This window comes from Populus euphratica, unplaced genomic scaffold, assembly GCF_000495115.2.
Source record: "Populus euphratica unplaced genomic scaffold, PopEup_1.0 scaffold113.1, whole genome shotgun sequence".
NCBI classification, from domain to species: domain Eukaryota; kingdom Viridiplantae; phylum Streptophyta; class Magnoliopsida; order Malpighiales; family Salicaceae; genus Populus; species Populus euphratica.
The window spans coordinates 306,866-318,925 of record NW_011499984.1 but is presented as its reverse complement, the minus strand read 5'-3'; the positions used below and the strand labels follow the sequence as shown (position 1 = coordinate 318,925).

Below are 12,060 nucleotides of genomic sequence, written 5' to 3'. Positions count from 1 at the left end.
ATATATATAAATTTAATGAGAGTTTGTTTATCTGGATAGATTAATGGAAGGTAAATGATGAATACCTTGCTTTGTGGAATTTGCAAATTGTTTTTCTATTTTAACGCTTTGATTACTAGGGACTAGTAATAAGCTGGTTGGGGGGTGTGATAAGTACTTAAAAGTGCATTTTTATCAAGGTTTTATATCATTATTTTGCACTTGAAGTATCAATAACTCCTTAACTAAAACATGTTTTCTAATAATATATCTAATAATATAAGATACCTTTAATTTGTGGTAAATGTTTATTTTTAAATGTAGGCCTATCACATAAATGAAAGGATTGATTGATGAATTTAAAAATTGAAATTGAAAGGACAAAGAGATGGCTAAACTCCGAAAAGAGATGCAAGTGTAGTCCAAACAGGAACACTGTTCGGTAATTGGATTATATCTAGAGTTGTAGATCTCATATTTAGGTCCACTTTATATGGATAGAAAGGTAAGACATAGGCCTACAACTTTCATAAAGAGCCCAAGATTTAAAAAGGCCATTTTCAAGTTCAAATTGGAGCAACAACAATTAAGTCCGAATCTATCTTCTAGCCCGAGCACTATTTAGTGTTTGGCTCATATCTGGAGTTCTAGAAGTCCAAATGATCTGAATTTTACACAAGACAACCGAGACAATTGCCTACAACTTTTATGTTTTCAACTGGTTCCAATTTTGACGTTATCAATGACGTTTTGGGTAGACAAGAGAAGATAAGGATTGTCACCAAGTCAAGAGTTGGTCACCCACTCATCAATTAGTCATCAAATCAATAGTTCCCAATTTTGGCCTATAAAAGGAGGCATTTGCCATGCATTTAGGCATCTTGGTTTCCAGATCAAGATCATGCTCTTCCTTTCTCTCTTTGTATTTTTTGTAATGTTTATGCTTTGCTTTCATTAATATCAAGTTTATGCCTTTCATTTCCTTTCATTTACTTAGTTAACTCTTATCTTATTTATGTTCTTATTTTGTTTATTTATTTTTCTTTCTTTTATTATGTCTAGCTAAGTTTATTATGTCAAGGTGAAAAGGTTACACTAATGGTGTAAGAATAAGTATAGTGTAAACTTAATATGGACTTTAATGTTTGATACTAACATGTTTTGTATTTGTTATCTTGTTCACTCTTTAATACTTTGCTTGTTGAATGACTAATCTTGATTTATGTTGTATAACACTTGGTACAACAAATGCTTGGCACTTTTATAGCCCATACTGTATGGTATAACCGACACCTGAGCTACGAAAGGAACTTGATTTGTTGTTAACATAAGTTATAATCATGAATGTTTGACGAGATTTACAAGTATTAGCATTAATCGAATAAGATGACTAATGTAATCATATTAACAATCTATAATCTGATTGGAACCTCCTTTGTGTGTGGTTTCCAATTGAATAATAATAGTTTATACTATACTTGTTTGACATACCATTAGTGGAACCTCTAACCTTGACATTTGTGTTTATCATTGTTTAATCCTTACGTTAACCTTTCATCTCAAAGTTCTCATTAACTTCTTCTTCTTCTTTATTATTATTATTATTATTATTATTATTATTATTACTACTACTAGTATTATTATTATTATTATTATTATTATTGCTACTAATATTATTGTTGTTGTTATTGTTACTATTATTGTTGTTTATAATTTGTACAATTAACCTCCCTATGGTTCGACCTTGGTCTTGTCGGGTTATTTATTACTTCGACACTGCTGCACTTAGGAGAAGACATCAATCTTTTAGTCGTGTCAATACTCCCACATCTTTTTACCTTTAAGAAAATTTCTCATTACATAACTCCAATACGAATAGTTCTTCCCATCTAACCTCACACTCAGAAACTGAAGCGAATCATCTTTTTCAATAGCCATAATCAACAATCACAGAAAACTAGAATGTAAAAGTAGCGGAAAACCAAATACCAAATTATAAAAACTGAAAAAAAATTCAGAAACTAAACAAATATCTTCTCAAAACTATACAATTACTCCAAAACACAAAAAAAATTTGTAGAAACTGAACGCAAATACCAAATTACAAAAGTTGAAGGGAAGATGAAATATCAAAATAATTGCAGAAACTGACAAAATATCAAATTTTACAGAAGCGGAAGAAAAAATCTCAATCTAAAAAATTTAGATCTGCGAAGCTATGTTCGGGATTAAGCCTCGTTCCATAAAACCAGTTTTGATACCATGTTAAAAAAATTAAGATCAAACATAAAAAGGAGGCTATAATTCTGAATAATTTGTATATTATAAATGCTTAGTCTTAACCTAAATACAAATAAAGTATATATAGATTAAACTGAAAGTACTATTCTACCTTTAATAAATAAGACTACATAAATATTATTTAACATTTTACTTCTTTGATATTAATATTGTTCCTTCTTACTGGAGGCCTTTATGTCCAGGGATGTGAATGGACATTTCTTTCAAAGGTTTACTTTGTTTATTGGTAGCAAAATCTTAATTATTTGAGTGAGAGAGGTTGTGAGATAAATTTCTCACGCATGCATCAGTACTTGTTTCCGCTTAAGAGACTTGTAGAGTGGCAAATGCATCAGTATTATGCTAATGTGTTAGTATTTGATGAAACCTCTGAATTCACCAGGAATCATACATTCCCAGGTCTAACTAACTAACTAACGGTTGTTTTTCTCCTTGCAGCATATACCAAGATTCATGCGGTGATTGAAGTACTTTTCTTTCGTTTACTATAGGTTTAGGCTTCTATTAAAAGTTCAATATGATGGTGATGAATTGTATGAATATGAAAGTGATTAGTACTTAAAAGTGCATTTTTATCAAGGTTTTATATCATCATTTTGCACTCGAAGTATTAACAACTCCTTAACTAAAACATGTTTTTATAATAATATAAGATACCTTTAATTTATGGTAAATGTTCATTTTAAATACAAACTTATCATATAAATGAAAAGATTGATTGATGAATTTAAAAACTGAAATTAAAAGGACAAAGAGATGGCCAAACTTAGAAAAGAGATGCCCGTGTAGTCCAAACCGGAACACTATTTGGTAATTGGATCATATCTGGAGCTGTAGATCTCAAATTTAGGTCTACTTTATATGGATGGAAAGGTAAGACATAGGCCTACAACTTTTATATGGAGCCTAAGATCTAAAAAGACTATTTTCAAGTCCAGATTATAGTAACAACAAAGAAGTCTGAATCTATCTTCCAGCCCGATCACTGTTTAGTGTTTAAACCATATCTAGAGTTCTAGAAGTCCAAATGACCTGAATTTTCAGCTGAGACAATTTCTTACAACTTTTATGTTTTCAAGTGACTCCAATTTTGATGTTATCATTGATGTTTTGGGCAGACAAGAGAAGATAAAGATTGTCACCAAGTCAAGAGTTGGTCACCCACTCATTAATTAGTCATCAAATCAATAGTTCCCAATTTTAGCCTATAAAAGGAGGCATTTTCCATGCATTTAGGCATCTTGGTTTCCATATCAAGATCATGCTCTTGCTTTCTCTCTTTGTATTTTTTGTAATGTTTATGCTTTGTTTTCATTAATATCAACTAACCTTTTCACTTTGACATAATAAACTTAGCTAGACATAATAAAAGAAAGAAAAATAAATAAACAAAACAAGAACATAAATAAGATAAGAGTTAACTAAGTAAAGGAAAGGAAATGAAAGGCATAAACTTGATATTAATGAAAGCAAAGCATAACCATTACAAAAAATACAAAGAAAGAAAGCAAGAGCATGATCTTGATCTAGAGACCAAGATACCTAAATACATGGCAAATGCCTCCTTTTATAGGCCAAAATTGGGAACTATTGATTTGATGACTAATTGATGAGTGGGTGGCCAACTCTTGACTTGGTGACAATCCTTATCTTCTCTTGTCTGCCCAAAACATCATTGATAACGTCAAAATTGAAACCACTTGCAAACATGAAAGTTGTAGGCAATTATCTCAGCTGTCTTGTGTAAAACATTTAGCTCATTTGGACTTCTAGAACTCCAGATATGGCCAAAATACTGAACAGTGCCGGGCTGGAGGACAGCTTCGGGCTTCTTTGTTCTTGCTATAATTTGGACTTGAAAATAGCCTTTTTAGATCTTGGGCTCCATATGAAAGTTGTAGGCCTATTTCTTTCCTTTCCAGCCATATAAAGTAGACCTAAATCTGAGATCTATAGCTCCAGATATTACCCAACTACCGAACAATGTTCCGGTTTGGATTACACCGACATCTCTTTACTAATTTTGGTCATCTCTTTGCCCTTGTAATTTAGGTTCTTAAAGTCATCAATCAATCCTTTCATTTATGTGATAGGCCTGCATTTAAAATGAACATTTACCACAAATTAAAGGTATCTTATATTATTAGATATATTATTATAAAACATGCTTTAGTTAAGGAGTTATTGATACTTCAAGTGCAAAATCATGATATAAAACCATGATAAAAATGTACTTTTAAGTACTAATCAGGTCACGCACATCAAGTGGTAGACTTTGTAGGGTATCCTCATCATTTTCAGAAAATATGGCCGAAGAAGATAACCAATCACTTCATAATGAGAATAATGAGAATAACCGTGCTAGAACACTCAGAGACCACATGAATCCCACAAGAACAAGTGCACCATCATGCATAGTTTTTCCTCCCGATGCATCTCATTTTAATTTTAAACCAGGTATTATTCAACTTTTACCTTCTTTTCATGGCTTAGAATTGAAAAATCCATATTTGCATTTAAGGGAATTTGAGGATGTCTGCAACACATATAATAATTTAAATTGTAGCATGAACACCATCAGATTAAAGCTTTTTTCTTTTTCATTAAAAGATAAAGCTAAAACATGGCTACAAAATTTAAGACCAAGATTCATTCGTGCTTGGGATGAAATGCAACAACAGTTTTTAAAGAAGTTTTTCCCATCTCATAGAACAAACTCTTTCAATAGACAAATCACCACTTTCACTCAAAAATCAGGAGAAATATTTTACCAATGTTGGGATAGGTATCGAGACTTGCTTAGTACTTGCCCTCATCATGGTTTTGAAACATGGAGATTGGTTTTACATTTTTATGAAGGGTTAACACCTAAAGATAGACAAATGGTTGAATTGATATGCAATGGAACTTTTGAAGATAAAGATCCTGATGAAGCAATGGAGTACTTAGACTTGTTAGCTGAAAATGCTCAAAATTAGGACACCACGGGTACTTATGAGGCACCGAGTAAAACTCAACCTCATAGATCTAGTGGAGGTAAATACAACCTTAGGGAAGATCATGACCTCTAAGCGAAGTTTGCATCTTTAGCTAGAAAAGTCGAGGCACTAGAATTGAAAAAGAGTGGTCAATTAAAATCTATTAAAAACATTGTGTGTCAAATATGTGAAACAAATGAACACTCAACCAATAACTGTCCAACCTTGCCTTCTTTAAGGAATGTCTCCATGAACAAGCCCATGCTTTAAATAGTTTTCAAAGGGTCAACCACAACCCATTCTCACAAACATACAACCCTGGTTAGAGAAATCACCCAAATTTCAGTTGGAAGAGTGAGAACAACAATGCACAAACTTCACAACCACCGTTTCAAGCACACCACAATTTCCAAAATTCTCATGGATATGCACCTCCTTATGCTCCACCTCCTAGAAGAAATCTTGAGGAAACATTGCATGCATTCATTGAAAAGCAAGAGACAATCAATACTCAACTTGCTCAAAACATGACAGATTTTAAAGATACTCTTGCTAAATTAACATCTGCTCTCAGTTTCCAAGAGAAAGGTAAGTTTCCATCTCAACCACAATAAAATCCCAAGGGGCAATACAATGCAAATGCAAGTAGGTCCGGAAGCCAACACATGAATCAAGTCAAATCAGTCACTACTCTCCGCAGTGGTAAAGTTATTGAAAAACCCTCTCTTGAACCTTATGAGAAAGATGATTAGTCAATCTCTGAGGGTAAGGAGGGGGTTAAATCTGAAAATTACAAAGAAAAGACTGATTCTCTTCTAGCTCTTCCATTTCCTCAAGCCATGACCAAACAAAGGAAAGTCAATCACAACTCTGAAATTTTTAAAATTTTCAAACAGGTAAAGATCAATATACCTTTGCTTTAAACAAGTTCCTTCCTATGCTAAATTTTTGAAAGATCTATGCACTATGAAGAGGAAACTGAATGTGAAAAAGAAAGCCTTTCTAGCCGAACAAGTAAGTGTCATTCTTCAGAACAATAATGCTTTGAAATATAAAGACACTGGTTGTCCTACAATTTCTTGCTTTATTAGAGAACAAAAAATTAAAAGAGCCTTACTTGATCTTGGTGCTAGTGTGAATTTACTTCCATATTCAGTTTTTCAGAGTCTCAATCTAGGTGAGTTAAAACCAACTTCTATAACTCTTTTACTTGCCAATAGATCTATAAAAGTGCCTAGAGGAATAATTGAAGATGTGTTAGTACAAGTCGATAAATTCATTTATCTTGTGGATTTTATTGTCTTGGACACAGAACATGTTGAAGCATGTAATTCATTTCTTGTTATTTTGGGACGTCCGTTTCTTGCAACTTCTAATGCATTGATTAATTATAGGAATGGACTGATGAAGCTATCATTTGGAAGCATGACATTGGAGATGAACATTTTCAACATTTGCAAGCAACCTGGAGATGATAATGATTTACAAGAAGTAGATCATATTGTAGAATTAGTTTATGATCAACTTGAATCTACTTTAAGTAAAAATGAGTTGGATGAATCTGAAGATTTGTAAATGATTTATTCTGAGAAAGAAATCATGGATGAAAAAAGCACCGAAAATATTGATGCGAATCTTTTGTCAACAGTGACAACAGATTCGATATCTAACATCATACCAATCGATGATTACTTTCCTAACGAATCCTTACTTTCTCTTAGTCCAATGCCTTAGTATGATAAAAATATCAATTTTCTTGCTTTAGGAGATTTGCCAACTGATTGGAGTACGCAAGACAAAGAAAATTTTTTGAACGAAGTGAAGAATTTTTATTGTGATGACCCTAACTTATTCAAATATTGTCCTGATCAAATATTTCAAAGATTCATTCCCGACAATGAGGTAAGTAATGTCATTAAAAATTTTCATTCTGAAGCATGTGGAAGTTATTTCTCGTCAAAAAAGACAGCAGCAAAAATCTTTCAAAATGGATTTTATTGGCCCACCATGTTCAAGGACACGCATGCATTCTGCAAAACTTGTGAAAATTGTCAAAAAGTTGATACTGGTCAAAAAGTTTTGTTTTATAATTCTCAACTATTGTCAAAAGGTTGATACTGGTCAAAAAGTTTTGTTTTATGATTCTCAACTCTATGCATTCCCTAAAGAGCTAAGATTAAGATGGAGCAAACCCACATTGGCCTGTGATATTGAGAATTCAATGAATGACAATGATTTTAAGGAAAATAGACATCGTTTGAAAGTTTACTTTGATAATTTTCCTAGTGAAAATGAATCAACTGGTCTGAATGATCTTGTAGATAAAGGTTGATTATTTTGTTTTTCTTACATTGTTTTTGTGTTTCTTTTTTAGTGATTTTTGCTAGATTCTCTCACCCCGGTCAAATGGCAGACAACGGTACTCTGTGACTTAAGTCGGTTCTTTCAGTTTCTCACAATAACTAATATTTGTGTATATATTTGTGCAATTCTTTGAATCTCTCTTCCAATTCTCATTTGAAAATGGACACTAATCTTGAAAATTTGAAAAAGTATTTTCCCGCTTTGCCTCAGAATGCGATTACAAAAATTTACCGTGCTAGATGTGCAAGATTGAGATTGTTAATGAATCATGGAATTCCTGAAGATATTCGTTGGTTGATTGAAGCAAAGGTCCGATTATCAGGTGAGTCCTCTAACTCCTTCATTTCACACATGTCTGGAACAGGTAAAAACACTTTTGCAAAGAAGCGTCGTACAAAATGATTGAAAGTTTGTCATCGATGTGCTAGATGGACTTGTAATACACAATGTCATTCTTTAGAAATGGTATCTATAAACTGTGAAGATAAAATACAATTCATTAAGGATGGCCTGGGTAAGGAGTCTTTAGATAATCTTCTATTGACTCTTGAGACGCATCCTAGTGGAGATGTGCATCATGCAATTCATGATTTATGGCCACTATTTCATAAAGAACATGATCGACTTAGTCTTGGGAATCTGACTAAAAAAGACCATGTTTGCCAGTTTTTAAGAAAACTGGATGGGAAGCCTATCCCCGACCCATAGAGGGCGTTTAAGCTGTTCTTGGACGTAAAACCAAAGGAAGATGTGAGCCACAATCACAATTACCTGGATATACATATGCTTTTTCAAAAGTAAATAAATAAATAAAAAAAGAGAGAGAGTGTGTCAGACTCCAGGTGGCCTACATATAGGTGGTATGATTGCCTTTCCAATTTCTCATCTATAAAACCCTTACATTTCTACTCAACCCATACATTCAACAACTACAGAAGTATATAGAAATGGCAAGTTCCTCAGGTCATCATATAAGAAATATTTGTGTTTTTGGTGGATCTGGTCCTAGGAAAGAAAAGGAGTTTTTAGAATCAACAAATCATCTTGGTCAAGTGCTAGCTGATAGAAAGATTCATTTAGTGTATAGGGGAGGCAGTCTTGGGTTAATGGGAGGTGTGTCAATAGCTGCATTTTTAGGAGGTAGTCAAGTTTTGGGGGTCGTCCCCGAAGCTTTAGCACAAGGGGACATCATTGAAAAAAAATTGGAGAGGAACTTCAGGTCTCCACAATGTCGGCTCGAATGAATGCAATGTTTAACCATGCTGATGCCTTCATTGCTTTACCAGGTGGTCTAGGCACATTGGAAGAGATCTTTCATATTTCCTCTTGGGCTCAATTGCACATTCACCATAAACCCATAGGTTTGTTAAATGTTAATGGTTATTATGATAAGTTGTTGTCTTTTCTTGATCATGCTGTGGAACAGGAATTTCTAACATCTTCTGCACGACAAATCATAATCTCTGCTACTACTGCTGAACAATTGATTGACCAACTACAATCTTTCATTCCTGTGATTGATCCTTCCATGAGTCGCATAAATTGGTCATCTAAGGAAAGCCGTAAAAAGCTTAGATTGGATTTGAGCCTTCATTTGTGAATTTTTGTGTCTTTTGGTTTTATTATTATGTTTTGTTATTTCTTATTTTTGTTTCAGTGTGTTTCAGGTTTTGTCAGTGTTCGTTATTTCAGGTGATATCTTTTATACTCTATCTTTCTACCTTAGAACATTGAGGACAATGTCTCGTTTTGGTTGGGGGGAGAGGGTAGTAGTTGATAAAAAAAAAAATTGTTTTTCATTTCATAAAGCATGTGCATAATTGTTGTTACTAGGATGGCAGAGTAAAGGAGTTCTTTTGTTAAAGTGACTCTTGAGACGCATCTTAGTAACCATTCTTAACAAGGTCTATTATAATACTTCCTGAAATATTCAGGTTTACAAACTCTCGTATTGTTACCACTTAATTCTGCTCATATACTTATTTAACATGTATTCTTAAACCTTAATTTACACACACACACTTTAACATATGATTGTGGGTTGCATATTGGATTATTACATTATTTATGTTCTTTTGTTAAAGGTAACAACTAAGGGAAAGGGATTGTATATAATTAAAAAGAAAAAAAAAAAAAAAAAAAAAAAAAAAAAAAAAAAAAAAAAAAAAAAAAAAAAAAAAAAGAAAAAAAAAATGATGATAATAAAAATGTAGATAAGTTTGGTTTCGTAGCCTCCCTAACCTAAGCAATTAAGCCCGAAGGGGTGTTTTAACACCTAATACCCTAAAGTCAACTGACTTGGGAGCTATTGGCCCAACGCTTGTTACATGGGTTGAGGAGAAAAGCTTAAAGGAATCAAACATTGCACTATCTACATATCAGTATCTGCGACCCGAGTTACTAAGCTCGTAGGGGTGTCTTAACACCTAATGCCCTAATACCAACTGGTCTGGGAGTCATTAGCTGAAAGCTCATTACATGGGTTAAAGATGCATGATATTTTTAAATTATATGTATATACATTAAAAAAAAAAGACAAAAATAATAATCCCAACCCAAGGAAGTTAACCTTAAACATTAGAACAAAAATTTTGTTTTCTTCCAAGAAAAGCCCCATAATTATGTGTTGATACATTGAGCACAAAAGAAAGGTTTATTAATATCTTGTTAAGTGGTATTGAGCAGATATATAAATTTAATGAGAGTTTGTTTATCTGGATAGATTAATGGAAGTTAAATGATGAATACCTTGCTTTGTGAAATTTGCAAATTTGTTTTCTATTTTAACGCTTTGATTACTAGGGACTAGTAATAAGCTGGTTGGGGGGTGTGATTAGTACTTAAAAGTGCATTTTTATCATGGTTTTATATCATCATTTTGCACTTGAAGTATCAATAACTCCTTAACTAAAATATGTTTTATAATAATGTATCTAATAATATAAGATACCTATAATTTATGGTAAATGTCTATTTTTAATGCAGGCCTATCACATAAATGAAAGGATTGATTGATGACTTGAAGAACTTAAATTGCAAGGATAAAGAGATGGCCAAACTTAGAAAAGAGATGTCGGTGCAATCCAAACCGGAACACTGTTCGGTAATTGGGTCATATCTGGAGCTACAGATCTCAGATTTAGGTCCAATTTATATGGATGGAAAGGTAAGACATAGGCCTACAACTTTCATATGGAGCCCAAGATCTAAAAAGGCCATTATCAAGTCCAAATTGTAGCAACAACAAAGAAGCCCGAATCTGTCTTCCAGCCCGAGCACTATTCGGTATTTTGGCCATATCTGGAGTTCTAGAAGTCCAAATGAGCTGAAATTTTTACACAAGAAAGCTGAGACAATTGCCTACAACTTTCATGTTTACAACTGGCTCCAATTTTGACGTTATCAATGACGTTTTGGGCAGACAAGAGAAGATAAGGATTGTCACCAAGTCAAAAGTTGGTCACCCACTTATCAATTAGTCATCAAATCAATAGTTCCCATTTTTGGCCTATAAAAGGAGGCATTTGCCATGCATTTAGGCATCTTGATTTCCAGATCAAGATCATGCTCTTCCTTTCTCTCTTTGTATTTTTTATGCTTTGTTTTCATTAATATTAAGTTTATGCCTTTCATTTCCTTTCCTTTACTTAGTTAACTTTTATGTTCTTATTTTGTTTATCTATTTTGCTTTCTTTCATTATGTCTAGCTAAGTTAATTATGTCAAGGTGAAAAGGTTACACTAATGGTGTAAGAATAAGTATAATGTAAACTTAATATGGACTTTAATGTTTGATACTAACATGTTTTATATTTGCTATCTTGTTCACTCTTTAATACTTTGCTTGTTAAATGACTAATCTTGATTTATGTTGTATAACACTTGGTACAACAAATGCTTGGCACTTTCATAGCCCATAATGTATGGTATAACCGACACCTGAGCTATGAAAGGAACTTGATTTGTTGTTAACATAAGTTATAATCATGAATGCTTGACGAGATTTACAAGTATTAGCATTAATTGAATAAGATGACTAATGTAATCATGTTAACAATATATAATCTGATTGGAACCTCCTTTGTGTGTGGTTTCCAATTCAATAATAAGAGTTTATACTATACTTGTTTGATATACCATTAGTGGAACCTCTAACCTTGACATTTGTTATTATCATTGTTTAATCGTTACATTAATATTCCATCTCAAAGTTCTCATCATCTTCTTCTTCTTCTCTTTCTTTATTATTATTATTATTACTACTACTACTACTACTACTACTACTACTACTACTACTACTACTACTACTACTACTACTACTACTACTACTACTACTACTACTACTACTACTACTACTACTACTACTACTACTACTACTACTACTACTACTACTACTACTACTACTACTACTACTACTACTACTACTACTACTACTACTA

General features: G+C 32.8%; 1 pseudogene; it reads left to right on the top strand.

Moving 5' to 3' along the window:
- LOC105139998 (ABC transporter G family member 26-like) overlaps positions 1–12,060 on the top strand; it is a 40,817-nt pseudogene that overhangs the window by 25,981 nt on the left and 2,776 nt on the right.